This window comes from Salmo trutta, chromosome 1 (genome assembly GCF_901001165.1).
Source record: "Salmo trutta chromosome 1, fSalTru1.1, whole genome shotgun sequence".
NCBI classification, from domain to species: domain Eukaryota; kingdom Metazoa; phylum Chordata; class Actinopteri; order Salmoniformes; family Salmonidae; genus Salmo; species Salmo trutta.
The window spans coordinates 8,311,353-8,332,763 of record NC_042957.1 but is presented as its reverse complement, the minus strand read 5'-3'; positions in this window follow the sequence as shown (position 1 = coordinate 8,332,763).

Here is a 21,411-nt window from a genome sequence, read left to right as displayed (position 1 = left end):
ATGGGAGAACCTCCAGAAGGAGGCCTTTATGGTAGAGTGGCCAGACAGAAGCCACTCCTCTTGGAGGCACCTAAAAGACTCTTAGACCATGAGAAACAAGATTCTCTGGTCTGATGAAAGCAAAATTGAACTCTTTGGCCAGAATGCCAAGAGTCAAGACTGGAGGAAACCTGGCACCATCCCTACGGTGAAAAATGGTGGTGGCAGCATCATGCTGTGGGGATGTTTTTCAGAGGCAGGGACTGGGAGACTAGTCAGGATCGAGGCAAAGATGAACAGAGCAAAGTACAGAGAGATCCTTGATGGAAACCTGCTCCAGAGTACTCAGGACCTTAGACTTGGGCGAAGGTTCACCATCCAACAGGACAATGACCCTAAGCACACAGCCAAGACAATGCAGGAGTGTCTTCGGGACAAGTCTCTGAATGTCCTTGAGTGGCCCAGCCAGAGTCCAGACTTGAACCCAATCGAACATCTCTGGAGAGACCAGAAAATGGCTGTGCAGCAAGACTCCCCATCCAACCTTACAGAGCTTAAGAAGATCTGCAGAGAATGATGGGAGAAACGCCGCAAATACAGGTGTGCCAAGCTTGTAGCTTCATACCCAAGAATACTCAAGGCTGTAATCACTGCCAAAGGTGCTTCAACAAAGTACTGAGTAAAGGGTCTGAATACTTTTGTAAATGTGATATTTTCAGTTTTTTTTATTAATAAACTTTTTTTTTTAACTGTTTTTCCTTTGTCATTACGCGGTATTGTGTGTAGATTGATGAGGGGGGGGGAAACGATCTAATCAATTTTAGAGTAAGACTGTAACGTAACAAAATGTGGAAAAAGCTCTAAGAAATATCAGAGGACATTATCTACAGTCCAGAGAGACTGAAATGAAACAATCTTGTTTTCTACATCTTCCTCCCTTCATCGCTTGCTATGTCTCATTACTTTGATGCCAGACAGACAGACAGACAGACAGACAGACAGACAGACAGGCAGGCAGGCAGGCAGGCAGGCAGGCAGGCAGGCAGGCAGGCAGGCAGGCAGGCAGGCAGGCAGACAGACAGACAGACAGACAGACAGAGAGAGAGACAGAGAGAGAGAGAGAAACAGACAGACAGAGAGAGAAACAGACAGACAAACACACCAAATCCTCAGATTTTCTTCCCCCCAAAAGAGAAAAGAAAAGAACAGAGCTTCAAATAAACCCGTTGCAATTCTTTTCCAGTTCAGTCATCCTCATCCTAGACTCTGCCAGGTTAGGGAACTCATTTAAATGTCTCCCCCCCTCTCCTCTCTTTTCTTCTCTCCTCTCTCTCGCTCTCCCTATTCCTCTACTTGTCTCCTCTCTCCTTTCTCTCCCCCTGTCCTCTCTTACCTCCCTTCTCTCCATTTATACCCCTCTCTCTCTCCTCCACTGAATGAGATGCCTGTGTCTGATGGCCCGAGCCAATTTGCAGAGCCGGGTTGCACCCCTACCCTCAGACCGAAGCATTGTGCCTCTCGCCCCCTGGCACACACACACACACACACACACACACACACACACAGACACACACACAGACACACACACACACACACACACACACACACACACAGACACACACACACAGACACACTGCTCCCTGGCAAAGACGAGAGGAATTATTTTTATCCCCAGAACGCACTGGTTATGCACCGATGATTTAAAATGCCTGGCTGGCGTGCGCCTCACATTGTCAGGGATGATTCTGGAGCGGTGCCAAACCTATTATATTGATCTCTCTTTCAATGGCAACCGACAATAGCGATTTACAGCAGAGCATATTAGGGAAATACAATCTGCCTCTCACATTGCGTGTGTGTGTGTGTGTGTGTGTGTGTGTGTGTGTGTGTGTGTGTGTGTGTGTGTGTGTGTGTGTGTGTGTGTGTGTGTGTGTGTGTGTGTGTGTGTGTGTGTGTGTGTGTGTGTGTGCGTGTGTGTGTGTGCATTTAATTGCTTGTAGACAATGACATTCTAAATTCTAACACTATCATATTGAGGTCCAATATTTCCCTGTGCACTTGCCTTCCCTAATTTGTACCTCATTTACGTCTCATGCTAAAGATGTACATTATAATTAGCTTCAGATAGACAGCTATACTTTCATGTCATGTCAGGTTCGTATTACTGTGGTTCAGCCAGTTTTTACTGCTTATTGCCTGCTGGCATCCAGGTCTCAATTCCTGAGAGTCCTCTCTCTCTCTCTCACTGGCAGGCATGTCAGAACTGGCTATTTTGGAAGAGATCAGACCTTCGATGTTTACCAAGGCAAACACGGGAATAGTCAAATGTTGAAACTGGCAGGGAACAGACAGTCGGTTAATGAGCGTGTCTATGAGAAAATGATTCACTTGTTTCCAGAAAATCACAGAGAATGGGTAAATGAGAATCCTCTGTAGAGAAGAGACGGGATCAGGAGCGATGGTACGGTGGTGGAGCGACTATGTTAGGAGACCAGACCAGTGAAATGAATCTCTCTCTCTCGATGCCAGCGTCATTAGGACAGTGAGAGGACAGAGTTGGTTAATGTGTCTCCTTTGACTGTCATTAGAGAGTGGGGACATCAGAGGGAGCTACCAGTCTGGACCTTGGATTGGAGGTCACCCCAGTCACAGGAGAATTGAATAAACAGAGTGTCTGCAGATTCCACTTTTCCAGGCGCTTCTTTTCCCGACAGCTAAAGGTCCCACAGCCTCTGCTTTACTTGTTGGGCTGCCCAGAGAACAGGTTACTCTGGCAAATGGTGCTTGTTTAATGAAGTTAGATCAAAGCTGAATCAATATCAGGGTCTGTAAAAGTCGGATCCGCAACCTCGGCCTTGAATATAATGATAATAGTAACACAAGAGTGGGGCCAAGTGGGGCCAAGTGTCCTGCCATCCAGGACCTATATAATAGGTGGTGTCAGAAGAAAGCCCATAAAATTGTCAGAGACTCCAATCACCTAAGTCATAGACTGTTTTCTCTGCTACCGCACGGCAAGCGGTACCGGAGCGCCAAGTCTAGGACCAAAAGGCTCCTTAACAGCTTCTACCCACCAGCCATAAGACTGCTGAACAATTAATCAAATGGCCACTGGACTATTTACCTTGAACCCCCCCATTCATTTTGTACACTGCTGCTACTCGCTGTTTATTATCTATGCATAGTCACTTCACCCCTACCTACACTTACAAATTATTTCAACTAACCTGAACCCCCGCACACTGACTTGGTACCGGTACCCCTGTATATAACCTTGTCATTGTTATGTTATTGTGTTACTTTTTATTGTTTACTTTAGTTTATTTGGTAAATATTTTCTTAACTCTTTTTGAACTGCACCGTTGGTTAAGGGCTTGTAAATAAGCATTTCACGGTAAGGTCTACACTTGTTGTAATCGGCGCTCGTGACAAATAAAGTTTGATTTGATTTAGATTTTATTACGCATCTCACCAACATACTGCTGCAGTCTGTCAACACGTTCCTATCATTCACTCAGGTCAGAATCTGCATCGCTTTGTGCTGACACCGCACACACAAACATACACATACAAAATGGAGGGCAGTGCAGCGGTGAAGTTCCAATTCAGAACTCAATTGTGGTGCTGCTGGCCATGTGGCGTCGCCACGGGAACCCAGGGGAACCCTATCACAGCTCTATATGCAAATATCCCTCCACCTGGCCACTAGACTGGGCATGCTGAGACCCACCGCTTATATAGGAACATTTCATAGAGATCACAACACTGAGCAGAGCAGAGCAGAGCAGAGCAGACACAGACAGACAGACAGACAGACAGACAGACAGACAGACAGACAGACAGACAGACAGACAGACAGACAGGGATGGATTAATGCAGGGGCTTACCAGAGCTGAAGCCCCTGGGTCCAGGCCTGAAACCCCTGGGTCCAGGCCTGTGGGGGGCCCTGGGCCCAGGCCTGAAGCCCCTAGGTCCAGGCCTGAAACCCCTTGGTCCAGGCCCGTGTGGGGCCGAAGAGGAAGGAAAAAAAGTATAATAAAACATCACTCAAAAAAAGGAAATACAGTGCCTTCGGAAAGTATTCAGACCACTGGACTTTTTACACATTTTGTTAAAATTGATTAAACAATTTTTTTCCCTCATCAATCTACACATAGTACCCCATAGGTTTTTTTAGAAAAAAAACTGAAATATTACATTTACATAAGTATTCAGACCCTACTCAGTACTTTGTTGAAGCACCTTTGGCAATGATTACAGCCTCGAGTCTTCTTGGGTATGACGCTACAAGCTTGGCACACCTGTATTTGGGGAGTTTCTCCCATTCTTCTCTGCAGATCTTCTCAAGCTCTGTAAGGTTGGATGGGGAGCGTCACTGCACAGCTATTTTCAGGTCTCTCCAGAGATGTTAGATCGGGTTCAAGTCCGGGCTTTGGTTGGGCCACTCAAAGACTTTAAGTGCCTTTTGGCAATCTCCAAGCAGGCTTTCATGTGCTTTTTACTGAGGACTGGCTTCTGTCTGGCCACTCTACCATAAAGGCCTGATTGGTGGAGTGCTGCAGAGATGGTTGTCCTTCTGGAAGGTTCTCCCATCTCCACAGAGGAACTCTGTAGCTCTGTCAGAGTGACCATTGGGTTCTTGGTCACCTCCCTGACCAAGGCCCTTCTCCCCCAATTGCTCAGTTTGGCTGGGCGGCCAGCTCTAGGAAGAGTCTTGGTGGTTTCAAACTTCTTCCATTTAAAAATGATGGAGGTCACTGTGTTCTTGGGGACCTTCAATGCTGCAGAAATGTTTTGTTACCCTTCCCCAGATCTGTGCCTCGACACAATCCTGCCTCTGAGCTGTACAGACAATTGCTTTGACCTCATGGCTTGGTTTTTGTTCTGACATGCACTATCAACTGTGGGACCTTATATAGACAGTTGTGTGTCTTTCCAAATCATGTCCAATCAATTGAATTTACCACAGGTGGACTTGAATCAAGTTGTAGAACATTTCAAGGATGATCAATGGAAACAGAATACACCTGAGCTCAATTTAGATTTTTTAAATTTTAATACATTTGCAAAAATGTCTAAAAACCTGTTTTCACATCATCATTATAGGGTATTGTGTGTAGATTGATCAACAAAAAAAAAAGTCATGGGGTCTGAATACTTTCCGAATGCACTTTATATACAGTATACATTATATATGTAGTATATATTTAGTATTTTTTTTACTGCAACCTCCAACCACTGGAGGACTCAGGAGCCCGCTCTCAATGAGGGTAGATAGCCTTCTGCTGCCCGCTGCCACTCTGCTAATCATCAGATTTGGGGAGGAGTGGCGATAGGGCGCCCACATGGGTAACTGGAGGGCCCTGCCTTGATTGGGTAACTTGGAGGTCCTGCCTTGATTGGGTAGCTCATTAATAAAAAATCAATCAATCAATCAAATGTATTTATAAAGCCCTTTTTACATCAGATGACGTCACAAAGTGCTTAGACAGAAACCCAGCCTAAAACCTGAAACAGCAAGCAATGCAGATGTAGAAGCACGGTGGCTAGGAAAAACTCCCCAAAAAAGCCAGAACCAAGGAAGAAACCTAGAGAGGAACCAGGCTCTGAGGGGTGGCCAGTCCTCTTCAGGCTGTGCCGGGTGTAGATTATAACAGAACACGGCCAAGCTGTTCAAACGTTCATAGATGACCAGCAGGGTCAGATAATAAAAATCACAGTGGTTGTAGAGGGTGCAACAGGTCAGCACCTCAGGAGTAAATGTCAGTTGGCTTTTCATAGCCGATCATTCAGAGTTAGAGACAGCAGGTGCGGTAAGAGAGAGTCCAAAACAGCAGGTCCGGGACAAAGTAGCACGTCCAGTGAACAGGTCAGGGTTCCATAGCCGCAGGCAGAACAGTTGAAAGTGGAGCATCAGCATGACCAGGGGGACTGGGGACAGCAAGGAGTCATCAGGCCAGGTAGTCCTGCGGCATGGTCCTATGGCTCAGGTCCTCCGAGAGAAGAGAGAGAGAAAGAGAGAGAGAAAGAGAGAGAGAAAGCGAGAAAGAAAGAGAGAGAGAAAAATAGAGAGAGAGAATTAGAGGGAGCATACTTAAATTCACACAGGTCACCGGATAAGACATAAGAAATACTCCAGATATAACAGACTGACCCTAGCCCCCCGACACAAACTATTGCAGCATAAATTCTGGAGGCTGAGACAGGAGGGATCAGGAGACCCTGTGGCCCTGTCCGACGAAGCCCCCGGACAGGGCCAAACAGGCAGGATATGACCCCACCCACTTTGCCAAAGCACAACCCCCACACCACTAGAGGGATGTCTCCAACCACCAACTTACCATCCTGAGACAAGGCCGAGTATAGCCCACAAAGATCTCCGCCACGGCACAATCCAAGGGGGGGCGCCAACTCAGACAGGAAGACCACGTCAATGACTCAACCCACTCAAGTGACACACCCCTCTTAGGCATGGAAGAGCACCAGTAAGCCAGTGACTCATCCCCCTGTAGTAGGGTTAGAGGCAGAGAATCCCAGTGGAGAGAGGGGAACCGGCCAGGTAGAGACAGCAAGGGCGGTCCGTTGCTCCAGAGCCTTTCCGTTCAACTTCACACTCCTGGGCCAGACTACAATCAATCATAGGAGCTACTGAAGAGATGAGTCTTCAATAAAGACTTAAAGGTCGAGATCGAGTCTGCATCTCTCAGATGGATAGGCAGGCCATTCCATAAAAATGTAGCTCTATAGGACAAAGCCCTGCCTCCAGCTGCTTGCTTAGAAATTCTAGGGACAGTAAGGAAGCCTGTGTCTTGTTACCGTAGCATACGTGTAGGTATGTACGGCAGGACCAAATCGTAAAGATAGGTAGGAGCAAGCCCATGTCATGCTTTGTAGGTTAGCAGCAAAACCTTGATATCAGCCCTAGCCTTAACAGGAAGCCAGTGTAAAGAGGATAGCACTGGAGTAATATGATCCAATTTTTTAGTTTGAGTCAAGATTCTAGCAGCCGTGTTTAGCACTAACTGAAGTTTATTAAGGGCAGTAGTCTAATCTAGAAGTGACAAAAGCATGGATACATTTTTCTGCGTGATTTTTGGACAGAAAGTTTCTAATTTTTGTAATGCTACCAAGATGGGGAAAAAACTGTCCTTGAAATATTCTTGATATGTTCGTCAAAAGAGAGATCAGGGTCTTTCACAGTTTTATTTGAGATGACTGTACAACCATCAAGATTAATTGTCAGATCCAACAGAAGATCTCTTTGTTTCTTGGGGCCTAGATCAAGCATCTCTGTTTTGTCCGAGTCTAAAAGTAAAACATTTGCCGCCATCCACTTCTTTATGTTTGAATCACAGGCTTCCAGGGAGGGACATTTTGGGGCTTCACCATGTTTCATTGAAATGTCTGTCGTCCGCAGTGAAAGTTAACATTATGTTTCCGAATGACGTCACCAAGAGGTAAAATATATAGCGAAACAACTGTGATCCTAAAACGGAACCTTGAGGAACACCGAAATTGACAGTTGATTTGTCAGATGACAAACCATCCACAGAGACAAACATATCTTTCTGACAGATAAGATCTAAACCAGGCCAGAACTTGTCCGTGTAGACCAATTTGGGTTTCCAATCTCTCCAAAAGAATGTGGTGATCGATGGTATCAAAAGCAGCACTAAGGTCTAAGAGCATAAGGATAGATGCAGAGCCTCGGTCTGATGCCATTAAAAGGTAATTTACCACCTTCACAAGTGCAGTCTCAGTGCTATGATAGGGTCTAAAACCAGACTGAAGCGTTTCGTATACATTTTGTCTTCAGGAAGGCAGTGAGTTGCTGCGCAACAGCTTTAAGCTTTAATAAAAAAAATTGAGAGGAATGGGAGATTCAATATATAAGCTGATAGTTTTTTATATTTTCTGGGTCAAGGTTTGGCTTTTTCAAGAGAGGCTTTATTACTGCCACTTTTAGTGAGTTTGATAGGGAGCCGTTTATTATGATCAACATAGGAGGGCCAAGCACAGGAAGCAGCTCTTTCAGTAGTTTAGTTGGAATAGGGTCCAGTATGCAGCTTGAAGGTTTAGAGGCCAAGACTATTTTCATCAATGTGTCAAGAGATATAGTATTAAACAACTTGATCCTAGGTCCTGGCAGTGTTGTGCAGATTCAGGACAACTGAGCTTTGGAGAAATACGCAGATTTAAAGAGTCCGTAATTTGCTTTCTAATGATCATGACCTTTTCGTCAAAGAAGTTCATGAATTTATCACAGCTGAAGTGAAAGCCATCCCCTCTTGGGGAATGCTGCTTTTTAGTTAACTTTGCGACAGTATCACATTTTTGGGGGGGATTGTCCTTATTCTCCTCAATTAAGTTGGAAAAATAGGATGATCGAGCAGCAGTGAGGGTTCTTCGATACTGCACGATACTGTTTTACCAAGCTAGTCGGAAGACTTCCAGATTGGTGTAGCGCCATTTCCGTTCCAATTTTCTGGAAGCTTGCTTCAGGGCTCGGGTATTTTCTGTATACCAGGGAGCTAGTTTCTTATTACAAATGTTTTTTCTTTTTAGAGGTGCGACTGCTTCTAGGGTATTACGTAAGGTTAATTTTAGTTCCTCGGTTGGTTGGTTAACTGATTTTTGTACTCTTACGTCCTTGGGTAGGTGGAGGGAGTCTGGAAGGGCATCTAGTAATCTTTGGGTTGTCCGAGAATTTATAGCACAGCTTTTGATGATTCTTGGTTGGGGTCTTATCCGATTATTTGTTGAGATTGCAAATGTGTTAAAATGGTGGTCCGATAGTCCAGGATTATGAGGAAAAACATTAAGATCCACAATATTTATTCCACGGGACAAAACTAGGTCCAGAGTATGACTGTGGCAGTGAGTAGGTCCAGAGACATGTTGGACAAAACCCACTGTGTCGATGATGGCTCCGAAAGCCTTTTGGAGTGGGTCTGTGGACTTTTCCATGTGAATATTAAAGTCACCAAAAATTGGAATATTATCTGCCGTGACTACAAGGTCCGATAGGAATTCAGGGAACTCAGTGAGGAACGCTGTACACGGCCGAGGAGGCCTCTAAACAGTAGCTATGAAAAGTGATTGAGTAGGCTGCATAGATTTCATGACTAGAAGCTCAAAAGACAAAAACGCAGTAATTTTTTTGTTTGTTGTAAATTGACATTTGCTATCGTAAATGTTAGCAATACCTCCGCCTTTGGAGGATGCGCAGGGCCAATCCCATCAAGATTATGATCAGCGATTAGTTCACTGGACGTGAGGGATCTAACATTAAGTAGCCCTATTTTGAGATGTGATATATCACAATCTCTTTCAATAATGACAGGAATGGAGGAGGTTTTTACTCCAGTGAGATTGCCAAGGCGAACAACGCCATGTTTAGTTTTGCCCAACCTAGATCGAGGCACAGACACGGTCTCAATGGGGATAGCTGAGCTGACTACACTGACTAGGCTAGGGCAGACTCCACTAAGCTGGCAGGGTGGCTAACAGCCTGCTGCCTGACCTGCAACCTATCTCATTGTGGAGCTAGATGAGTTAGAGCCCTGTCTATGTTCATAGATAAGATGAGAGCACCCCTCCAGCTAGGATGGAGTCCGTCAATCCTCAGCTTTCTGGGTGAGTCCCAGAAAGAGGGCCAAGTACCTACAAATTCTATCTTTTGGGAGGGGCAGAAAACAGTTTTCAACCAACGATTGTGTTGTGAGACTCTGCTGTAGAGCTCATCCCTCCCCCTAATTAGGAGGGGGCCAGAGACAATTACTCGATGCCGACACATCTTTCTAGCTGATTTACACGCTGAAGCTATGCTGCGCTTGGTGACCTCTGACTGTTTCATCCTAACATCGTTGGTGCTGACGTGGATAACAATATCCTTATTTTAATTTATTTCACCTTTATTTAACCAGGTCGGCTAGTTGAGAACAAGTTCTCATTTGCAACTGCGACCTGGCCAGGATAAAGAATAGCAATTCGACACATACAACAACACAGAGTTACACACGGAATAAACAAAACATACAGTCAATAATACAGTAGAACAAAAGAAAACAAAAAGTCTATATACAGTGAGTGCAAATGAGGTAAGTTAAGGCAATAAATAGGCCATGGTGGCGAAGTAATTACAATATTGCAATTAAACACTGGAATGGTAGATGTGCAGAAGATGAATGTGCAAGTAACGATACTGGGGTGCAAAGGAGCAAGATAAATAAATAAATACAGTATGGGGATGAGGTAGGTAGATAGATAGGCTGTTTACAGATGGGCTATGTTCAGGTGCAGTGATCTGTGAGCTGCTCTGACAGCTGGTGCTTAAAGCTAGTGAGGGAGATATGAGTCTCCAGCTTCAGAGATTTTTGCAGTTTGTTCCAGTCATTGGCAGCAGAGAACTTGAAGGAAAGACAACCAAAGGAGGAATTGGCTTTGGGGGTGACCAGTGAGATATACCTGCTGGAGCGCGTGCTACGAGTGGGTGCTGCTATGGTGACCAGCGAGCTGGGATAAGGCGGGGCTTTACCTAGCAGAGACTTGTAGATAATGTGTAGCCAGTGGGTTTGGCGACGAGTATGAAGCGAGGGGGTCGCAATGGTGGGTAGTGTATGGGGCTTTGGTGACAAAACGGATGGCATTGTGATAGACTGCATCCAGTTTGTTGAGTAGACTGTTGGAGGCTATTTTATAGATGACATCACCGAAGTCGAGGATCGGTAGGATGATCAGTTTTACGAGGGTATTTTTGGCAGCATGAGTGAAGGATGCTTTGTTGCGATATAGGAAGCCGATTCTAGATTCGATTTTGGATTGGAGATGCTTAATGTGAGTCTGGAAGGGGAGTTTACAGTCTAACCAGGCACCCAGGTATTTGTAGTTGTCCACGTATTCTAAGTCAGAACCGTCCAGAGTAGTGATGCTGGACGGGCGAGCAGGTGCGGGCAGTGATCGATTGAATAGCATGCATTTAGTTTTACTTGCGTTTAAGAGCAGTTGGAGGCCACGGAAGGAGAGCTGTATGGCATTGAAGCTTGTCTGGAGGTTAGTTAACACAGTGTCCAAAGAGGGACCAGAAGTATACAGAATGGTGTCGTCTGCGTAGAGGTGGATCAGAGAATCACCAGCAGCAAGACCCTAGTCATTGGCGACTCCATTAACCGTAGTATTATAATTAAAAAGAATCACTCAGCAATCATACACTGTTTACCAGGGGGCAGGGCTACCAACGTTAAGGCTAATCTGAAGATGGTGCTGGCTAAGGCTAAAACTGGCGAGTGTAGAGAGTATTATCAATGAACCTACCAGGTACAATCCCAAATCCGTAAACACGGGCACCCTCATAGATGTCATCCTAACTAACTCGCCCTCCAAATACACCTCTGCTGTTTTCAATCAAGATCTCAGCGGTCACTGCCTCATTGCCTGCATCCGTAATGGGTCTGCAACCAAACGACCACCCCTCATCACTGTCAAACGCTCCCTAAAACACTTCTGCGAGCAGGCCTTTCTAATCGACCTGTCCGGGGTATCCTGGAATGACATTGACCAAAATATACAGTTGAAGTTGGAAGTTTACAAACACCTTAGCAAAATACATTTAAATTCAGTTTTTCACAATTCCAGACGTTTAATCCAAAAATTCCCTGTTTTAGGTCAGTTAGGATCACCACTTTATTTGAGGAATGTGAAATGTCAGAATAATGGTAGAGAGAATGATATATTTCAGCTTTTATTTCTTTCATCACAATCCCAGTGGGTCAGAAGTTTACATGCACTCAATTAGTATTTGATAGCATTGCCTTTAAATTGTTTAACTTGGGTCAAACGTTTCAGGTAGCCTTCCACAAGCTTCCCACAGTAAGTTGGGTGAATTTTGGCCCATTCCTCCTGACAGAGCTGGCGTAACTGAGTCAGGTTTGTAGACCTCCTTGCTCCGACACGCTTTTTCAGTTCTGCCCACAAATTTTCTATAGGATTGAGGTCAGGGCCTTGTGATGGCCACTCCAATACCTTGACTTTGTTGTCCTTAAGCCATTTTGCCACAACTTTGAAAGTATGCTTGGGGTCATTGTCCATTTGGAAGACCCATTTGTGACCAGGCTTTAACTTCCTGACTGATGTCCTGAGATGTTGCTTCAATATATCCACATAATTTCCCATCCTCATAATGCCATCTATTTTGTAAAGTGCACCAGTTCCTCCTGCAGCAAAGCACCCCAAAACATGATGCTGCCACCCCCATGCTTCACGGTTGGGATGGTGTTCTTCGGCTTGCAAGCGTCCCCCTTTTTCCTCCAAACATAACAATGGTCATTATGGCCAAACAGTTCTATTTTTGTTTCATCAGACCAGAGGACATTTCTCCAAAAAGTATGATCTTCGTCCCCATGTGCAGTTGCTTTTTTATGGCGGTTTTGGAGCAGTGGCTTCTTACCTGCTGAGCGGCCTATCAGGTTATGTCGTTTTACTGTGGATATTGATACTTTTGTACCTGTTTCCTCCAGCATCTTCACAAGGTCCGACAACGACGAGACAGCCTATAGGGAGGAGGTCAGAGACCTGGCCGTGTGGTGCCAGAATAACAACCTATCCCTCGACGTAACCAATACTAAGGAGATGATTGTGGACTACAGGAAAAGGAGGAGCGAGCATGATCCCCTTCTTATCGACGGGGCTGTAGTGGAGCAGGTTGAGAGATTCAAGTTCCTTGGTGTCCACATCACCAACAAACTAGAATGGTCCAAACACACCAAGACAGTCGTGAAGAGGGCACGACAAAGCCTATTCCCCCTCAGGAAACTAAAAAGATTTGTCATGGGTCCTGAGATCCTCAAAAGGTTCTATGAGAGCATCCTGACTGGTTGCATCACTGCCTGGTACGGCAATTGCTCGGCCTCTGACCGCAGTACATCACTGGGACTAAGCTGCCTCTACACCAGGCGGTGTCAGAGGAAGGCCCTAAAAATTGTCAAAGACCCCAGCCACCCCAGTCATAGACTGTTCTCTCTACTACCGGATGGCAAGCGGTACCGGAGTGCCAAGTCTAGGACAAAAAGGCTTCTCAACAGTTTTTACCCCCAAGCCATAAGACTCCTGAACAGGTAATAAAATGGTTACCCGGACTATTTGCATTGTGTGCCCCCCCCCCCCCCCCCAACCCCTCTTTTACGCTGCTGCTACTCTCTGTTTATCATATATTCATAGTCACTTTAACTATACATTCATGTACATGCTACCTCAATTGGGCCGACCAACCAGTGCTCCCACACATTGGCTAACCGGGCTATCTGCATTGTGTTCCGCCACTCACCACCCACCAACCCCTCTTTTACACTACTGCTACTCTCTGTTCATCATATATGCATAGTCACTTTAACCATATCTACATGTACATACTACCTCAATCAGCCTGACTAACCGGTGTCTGTATGCAGCCTCGCTACTTTTATATCCTCGTTACTGTATATAGCCTGTCTTTTTGCTGTTGTTTTATTTCTTTACTTACCTATTGTTCACCTAACACCTTTTTTGCACTATTGGTTAGAGCCTGTAAGTAAGCATTTCACTGTAAGGTCTACACCTGTTATATTCGGCGCACATGACAAATAAACTTTGATTTGATTAGATTTGGTGTTATCACAATCAAATACAGGTAACTGCCAAAATAAAGGAAACACCAACATGAAGTGTATTAAAAGGGTGTTGGGCCATCACAAGCTGCCAGAAGAGCTTTAATGAGCCTTGGCATTGATACTACAAGTGGACCTAAGCCATGCCAGGAAAATGCACCCCACACAGTAACATATACTTTGTATCGCTCATTTACTCAAGTGTTTCCTTTATTTTGGCAGTTACCGGTATGCCTACAGTCATGAAGGCAGCAATTTTTTGCGTTGCTTTGTGGCCATAGACATATAATCCTTGGAAGGTTTTTGGAACCTTTTACCCTGGCAATTTGACTGTTAAACTCATGCAATGGCTGCCAGTCCTGACTTGAATTGGAACTGCCATCTATGGAGTATATTTCTATGGTTGTTAAGGTTTTCCTTTAGCAGATTCCAAAATACAATCTCGAAAAATACGTACAGTTTGGAAAGCAAATGGCTACTGCTGAAAAGAGAAAACTAATCTGTCTGTAGAACCAATAGAAACTATTTCTTATCAACAACTCCCAATTATTTGCGAGCAGCAGCACTGTTTTTCAAAGTAACTAATTTTGAGGTAGGCTATTGCCACTAAGGGCGCATCGGCCATCACCGTGAGTACCCTTCATCTTCGTCATTAGGTGTGCCACTGGAAATTGCATTTAGTTTCTTACTGTAGCCGATAATATATTCCCTCCTAATAATCTGTGTGTTGCTTCATTGGCCTGGGCTATAGAGCCCCACAGCGGAGGTGTCGTAATACCCATAAAACCTAGCAGTCAAACAGGGAAATGGTTCCAATCATTTTTCCACTATTCATTTTTCCCATAGGGAATTTTAGAAACACTTAAAATAAGGGCTGTGTTTCATGTAGGCTTACCTTGGCGTGATGTTTTGATAGCCATGTAAATATCTCTCGGACAAGGTGACTTTTATCAGATTCTGAAATGCTAATTAGTAGACATGCAAGACTTCAAATCCCTTGAAGCTCCTGAACTCTAGCTGACCCCTTTGCTAACAGGTATTGTGTCATTTTAAAACTTGCACAAAACAATTCACAGAATTGTCAATTTAAAGAAATGTTGCCAATTTATTCACTACTACATTCAGCTAACATCAGATAGTTAATCCAGAGATTCTTACTTTTGCCTTGATTTGTCAGTCTCATCCAGAGCATCATGGCATTTGTAGTTCTTTATGACAGCCACATTAGCAGCTAATTAGCGTTTCATTTTTGGGGAGTAAATACAGGAGAATATATTGATAAAAGTCACCTTGTCCTAGAGAGATTTACATGGTTATTAAAACGTCACGCCAGGGTAAGCCTACATGAAACACAACCCTTGTTTAAGTGTTTCTAAAATCCTATAAAAAAACAAAGCCCGGGGGTCTATGATTTCTTAATCCGGCCTTGCACATGCACATGCATGCAGGCATACAAACACACACAGGCACACAGCCGGCTGTCTTTCACTGGCAGTTCATTTCTCTCTCTCACTGTCTCACTCTCTCGATCCTCGTCTCTCTCCGTCTCTCTCTCTCTCTCTCTCTTTCTCTGTCTCTCTCTCTCTCTCTCTCTCTCTCTCTCTCTCTCTCTCTCTCTCGCTGTGTCTCTCACTGTCTCTCTCTGTCTCTCTCTGTCTCTCTCCCACTCTCAAACTAGAGCAAAACCAATAATCTATCTGTCTCAGCTGGCTCTCTCTGACACCCAGCAGGGCCTTGAGATCATCTCTCTGTCTCAGCTGGCTCTCTCCGCCACACAACAGGGCCTTGAGATCATCTCTCTGTCTCAGCTGGCTCTCTCCACTACCCAACTGGGCCTTGAGATCATCTCTCTGTCTCAGCTGGCTCTCTCCGCCACACAACAGGGCCTTGAGATCATCTCTCTGTCTCAGCTGGCTCCCTCTGCTACCCAAAAGGGCCCTGAGATCATTTCTCTGTCTCAGCTGGCTCTTTCCGCTACCCAACAGGGCCCTGAGATCATCTCTCTGTCTCAGCTGGCTCTCTCCGCCATCCAACTGGGCCACCGTGGGAGAGCTATCACACAGGATAGCACACTCCTACCCCTCGCCGCTCACCGCTTAAAACAGGCAGTATTAATATGCAAATGTATGCAAGAAAATCAAAACGCAGAATGGGATTATAAATAATTACGGTACATTTTCTGGAATTTAGTTTTTCCTTGACACAATTACTTTATTGAGGATATGCAACAGTGAATGGGTAATTGTCCGGTATCCAGTAGTGAAAAACAAATTAGTCCTGGACTGGTGGACACAGTAGGGGGGACTAGAGTCAAAGTTCTCCCTGCTTTATTACTAAATACTCTCCTTTTATGGTGGTTTCCACATACATTACAGTGACACTATAAAACAATTTCGAAAACAAGGGTTTTATGGCACCTCTATCTCCATCTAAAGTACTGGAGACAACATGGTCCCTCTATCTTCACCTATAGCAGCCAACATGGCCTCTCTATCTCCACCGACAGTAGCCAACATGGCCCGTCTATCTCCATCTACAGTAGCCAACATGGCCCCTCTATCTCCATCTACAGTAGCCAACATGGCCCCTCTATCTCCATCTACAGTAGCCAACATGGTCTCTCTATCTCCATCTACAGTAGCCAACATGGCCCCTCTATCTCCATCTACAGTAGCCAACATGGCCCCTCTATCTCCATCTACAGTAGCCAACATGGTCTCTCTATCTCCATCTACAGTAGCCAACATGGTCTCTCTATCTCCATCTACAGTAGCCAACATGGTCCCTCTATCTCCATCTACAATACCCAACATGGTCTCTCTATCTCCATCAACAATACCCAACATGGCCCCTCTATCTCCATCTACAGTAGCCAACATGGCCCCTCTATCTCCATCTACAGTAGCCAACATGGTCTCTCTATCTCCATCTACAGTAGCCAACATGGTCCCTCTATCTCCATCTACAATACCCAACATGGTCTCTCTATCTCCATCAACAATACCCAACATGGCCCCTCTATCTCCATCTACAGTAGCCAACATGGCCCCTCTATCTCCATCTACAGTAGCCAACATGGCCCCTCTATCTCCATCTACAGTACAGTAGCCAACATGGCCCCTCTATCTCCATCTACAGTAGCCAACATGGTCCCTCTATCTCCATCTACAGTAGCCAACATGGTCTCTCTATCTCCATCAACAATACCCAACATGGCCCCTCTATCTCCATCTACAGTAGCCAACATGGCCCCTCTATCTCCATCGACAGCAGCCAACATGGCCCCTCTGTCTCCCTCTACAGTAGCCAACATGGCCCCTCTATCTCCATCTACAGTAGCCAACATGGTCCCTCTATCTCCATCTACAGTAGCCAACATGGTCTCTCTATCTCCATCAACAATACCCAACATGGTCCCTCTATCTCCATCTACAGTACAATAGCCAACATGGCCCCTCTATCTCCATCGACAGTAGCCAACATGGCCCCTCTATCTCCATCTACAGTAGCCAACATGGTCCCTCTATCTCCATCTACAGTACAGTAGCCAACATGGTCCCTCTATCTCCATCTACAGTAGCCAACATGGTCCCTCTATCTCCATCTACAGTAGCCAACATGGTCTCTATATCTCCATCAACAATACCCAACATGGCCCCTCTATCTCCATCTACAGTAGCCAACATGGCCCCTCTATCTCCATCTACAGTAGCCAACATGGCCCCTCTATCTCCATCTACAGTAGCCAACATGGTCTCTCTATCTCTATCAACAATACCCAACATGGCCCCTCTACCTGCATCTACAGTAGCATACATGGCCCCTCTATCTCCATCTACAGTAGCCAACATGGCCCCTCTATCTCCATCTACAGTAGCAAATATTGCCCCTCTATCTCCATCAACAGTTGCTACAGGCTACTATAGAGTAGGTTGAGATAGAGAAGGCATGTTGGCTACAGTAGATGGAGACAGAGGGGCCATGTTGGCTACTAGCCTTCCCTGTGGCTCAGTTGGTAGAGCATGGTGTGTGCAACACCAGGGTTGTGGGTTCGATTCCCACGGGGGGCTAGTAGGAAAAAAAAAAGAAATGCGTAAAATGAAATGTATGTATTCACTACTGTAAGTCGCTCTGGCTAAGAGCGTCTGCTATATGACTAAAATGTACTATACTGTAGATGAAGATAGAGGGGCCATGTTGGGTATTGTAGATCGACAACACCAGTGTTTTCTCAGTAATTAGCACAGTGACTAGCCTATAAAAGTAACGTTTAGCACCAGTGTTTTCTCAGTAATTAGCGCAGTGACTAGCCTATAACAGTAGCGTTTAGCACTAATGTTTTCTCAGTAATTAGCGCAGTGACTAGCCTATAACAGTAGCGTTTAGCACTAATGTTTTCACAGTAATTAACGCAGTGATTAGCCTATAACAGTAGCGTTTAGCACCAGTGTTTTCACAGTAATTAGCGCAGTGACTAGCCTATAACAGTAGCGTTTAGCACCAGTGTTTTCTCAGTAATTAGCGCAGTGACTAGCCTATAAAAGTAGCGTTTAGCACCAGTGTTTTCACAGTAATTAGCGCAGTGACTAGCCTATAAAAGTAGCGTTTAGCACCAGTGTTTTCTCAGTAATTAGCGCAGTGACTAGCCTATAACAGTAGCGTTTAGCACCAGTGTTTTCACAGTAATTAGCGCAGTGACTAGCCTATAACAGTAGCATTTAGCACCAGTGTTTTCACAGTAATTAGCGGCAAGCCTAAATAAATTAAGAAGTAAAAATGTGCTTAACAAATTGCATAATAAGTTACATGGACTCACTCCGTGTTCAATAATAGTGATTAGCATGATTTGTGAATGACTACCCCATCTCTGTATTCCACACATACAATTATCTGTAAGGTCCCTCAATCGAGCAGTGAATTTCAAGGACAGATTCAATCAGAAAGACCAGGGAGGTTTTTCAATGCCTTGCAAAGAAGGGCATCGATTGGTAGATGTGTTAAAAAAACTTTTTTTAAATGGAATATCCCTTTGAGCATTGGGACTTCATTAATTCGAGTTTGGATGGTGTTTCAGTACACCCAGTCACTACAAAGATACAAGCGTTCTTCATAACTCAGTTGCCGAAGAGGAAGGAAACTGCTCAGGGATTTCACCATGAGGCCAATGGTGATTTTAAAACAGTTACAGAGTTTAACGGTTGTGATATGAGAAAACTGAGTATGGATCAACGACATTGTTGTCATGCCCTGATCTGTTTCACCTGTCCTTGTGCTTGTCTCCACCCCCCTCCAGTTGTTGCCCATCTTCCCCATTGTCCCCTGGGTACGTATACCTGTTTCTCTGTTTGTCTGTGGCCAGTTCGTCTTGTTGTCATGTCAACCAGCATTTTGTCTCAGCTCCTGCTTTCCCCTAGTCTCTCTTTTTCTCGCCCTCCTGGTTTTGACCCTTGCCTGTCCTGACTCTGAGCCCGCCTGCCTGACCACTCTGCCTGCCCTTGACCCTGAGCCTGCCTGCCATCCTGTACCTTTGCCCATACTCTGGATTACCAATCTCTGCTTGACCTGACCCTGAGCCTGCCTGCCTGCCGTCCTGTACCTTTGCCCACTACTCTGGATTACCAACCCCTACCTGCCATGACCTGTTGTTTGCCTGCCCCTATTGCTGTAATAAACATTGTTACTTCAACACAGTCTGCATTTGGGTCTTACCTGAAACGTGGTACTTGTAGTTACTCCACAATACTAACCTAATTGACAGAGTGAAAAGAAGAAAGCCTATACAGAATAAAATATTCCAAAACCTGTATCCTGTTTGCAACAAGGCACTAAAGTAATACTGCTAAAAATGTGGCAAAGAAATTAACTTTAGTCCTGAATACAAAGCGTTATGTTTCGGGCAAATCAAACACATCACCGAGTACCACTCTTCATATTTACAAGCACTGTGGTGCCTGCATCATGTTATGGGTATGCTTGTCATCGGCAAGGACAGGGGAGTTTTTCAGGATAAAAAAAAACAGAATGGAGCTAAGCACAGGCAAAATCCTAGAGGAAAACCTGGTTTAGTCTGCTTTCCACCAGACAGTGGGAGTTGAATTCACCTTTCAGCAGGACAATAACCTAAAACACAAGGCCAAATCTACACTGGAGTTGCTTACCAAGATGACATTGAATGTTCCAGAGTGGCCTAGTTACAGTTTAGACACAAATCGTCTTGAAAATCTATGGCAAGACTTGAAAATGGCTGTCTAACAATGATCAACAATCATCAACAATCTACTTGACAGAGCTTGCATAATTTCTTATAGAATAATGGGCAAATACTGTACAATCCAGGTGTGCAAAACTCTTAGAGACTTACCCAGAAAGACTCACAGTCTTAATCACCGCCAAAGGTACTTGTACAAAGTATTGACTCAGGACTGTGAATACCTATGTAAATGAGTTGTTCGTGTATTTCATTTTCAATACATTTGCAAACATTTCTAAAAACATATTTTCACTTTGTCATTATGGGGAATTGTGTGTAAAGAAAATATATTTAATCCATTTTGAATTGAGGCTGTAACAACAACATTTGGAATAAGTCAAGGGGTATGAATACTTTCTGAAGGCAATGTATCTTTTAGATGGGGATGATGAGTGAACATTAAAAGAGTAGTGTTGAGGAGTCATTGATGCTTTATCAGTGGAGGAAATATGGCAAGGTGTCAAGAAAACAGCAGGTGTTGAGGAGGTAGGGGAGTATGAAGGAGTGGAGAGGAGCGTAAGGTTGAGCTCTGTGTTGTTATACAATTTAGAAGTCCTTGTGCTGTGCAAGGCGTCGGCTACGGTGGAAGCGGAGGTTCATTTAAATGCATGCTCACGCCTGGGTGGAGTGGTGGAGTGGAGAGGGTCTCTCTGTCTGATGGGAATTCATCAGGGCCGTTTAGTCGCTGTGTAGTGACGCAGCCATGGCCTCTGAGACAGTGTTTCTACCGGTGTTTCACACTCTTGAGGCGAGATTGCTTTATGAACACTCGTTTTGTAGAAATAGATAGCCTAGGCTTTTCCCCCTGACACATGCAATCAACTCTGACCCTGTAGATAGTATCTATTTCCTCATTTGAATAGACACAGTCTTTCTTCATCTGTATGGCAGTATACTACATCAAAACAACTTGGACTGATTGGTCGAAAACGTTATGCACTGGCCCATTTTCTCATTGACACACAAGACCAGTGTCCTTCTCTCTGACGACATGCATGCAGACACACAGTCTTTGAATACATAATAGACCCATCCACCCAGTGTAATTTACATGTCGTGTAAGATGGTAGTATGAACAGGCAAAGAGAGACAGGGGGATTATCATCTAGTCCCATAGAAGTAGCCACAGTCATAGAAATCACCTATATTTCAACACAGATCATTTAGCTAAGAGGTCTAATTAAAACACACACAAAGACAAACAGCCAGGGGAACAATGGGATTAAAAGGTGTGTGTGTGTGTGTGTGTGTGTGTGTGTGTGTGTGTGTGTGTGTGTGTGTGTGTGTGTGTGTGTGTGTGTGTCCATGTACAGTATCTCTGTTTGTTTGTTATTTCAAATGGAAATCATAATTAACAGAATAAGTGGTTACTGACTGTAAGTGGTAATTGACTTGCAGTGCAGTGTTGTGAATTCATACTTTTCAGCCCTTACAGTAGCTGTTGATGAAATAGCTTTAAAACAAGTCTAAAAACAGCCGATAAGTGAACTTAAACTGTACCCTTTCTTACAGTGATAAAGACAACGAGGAGGCCTACATGCA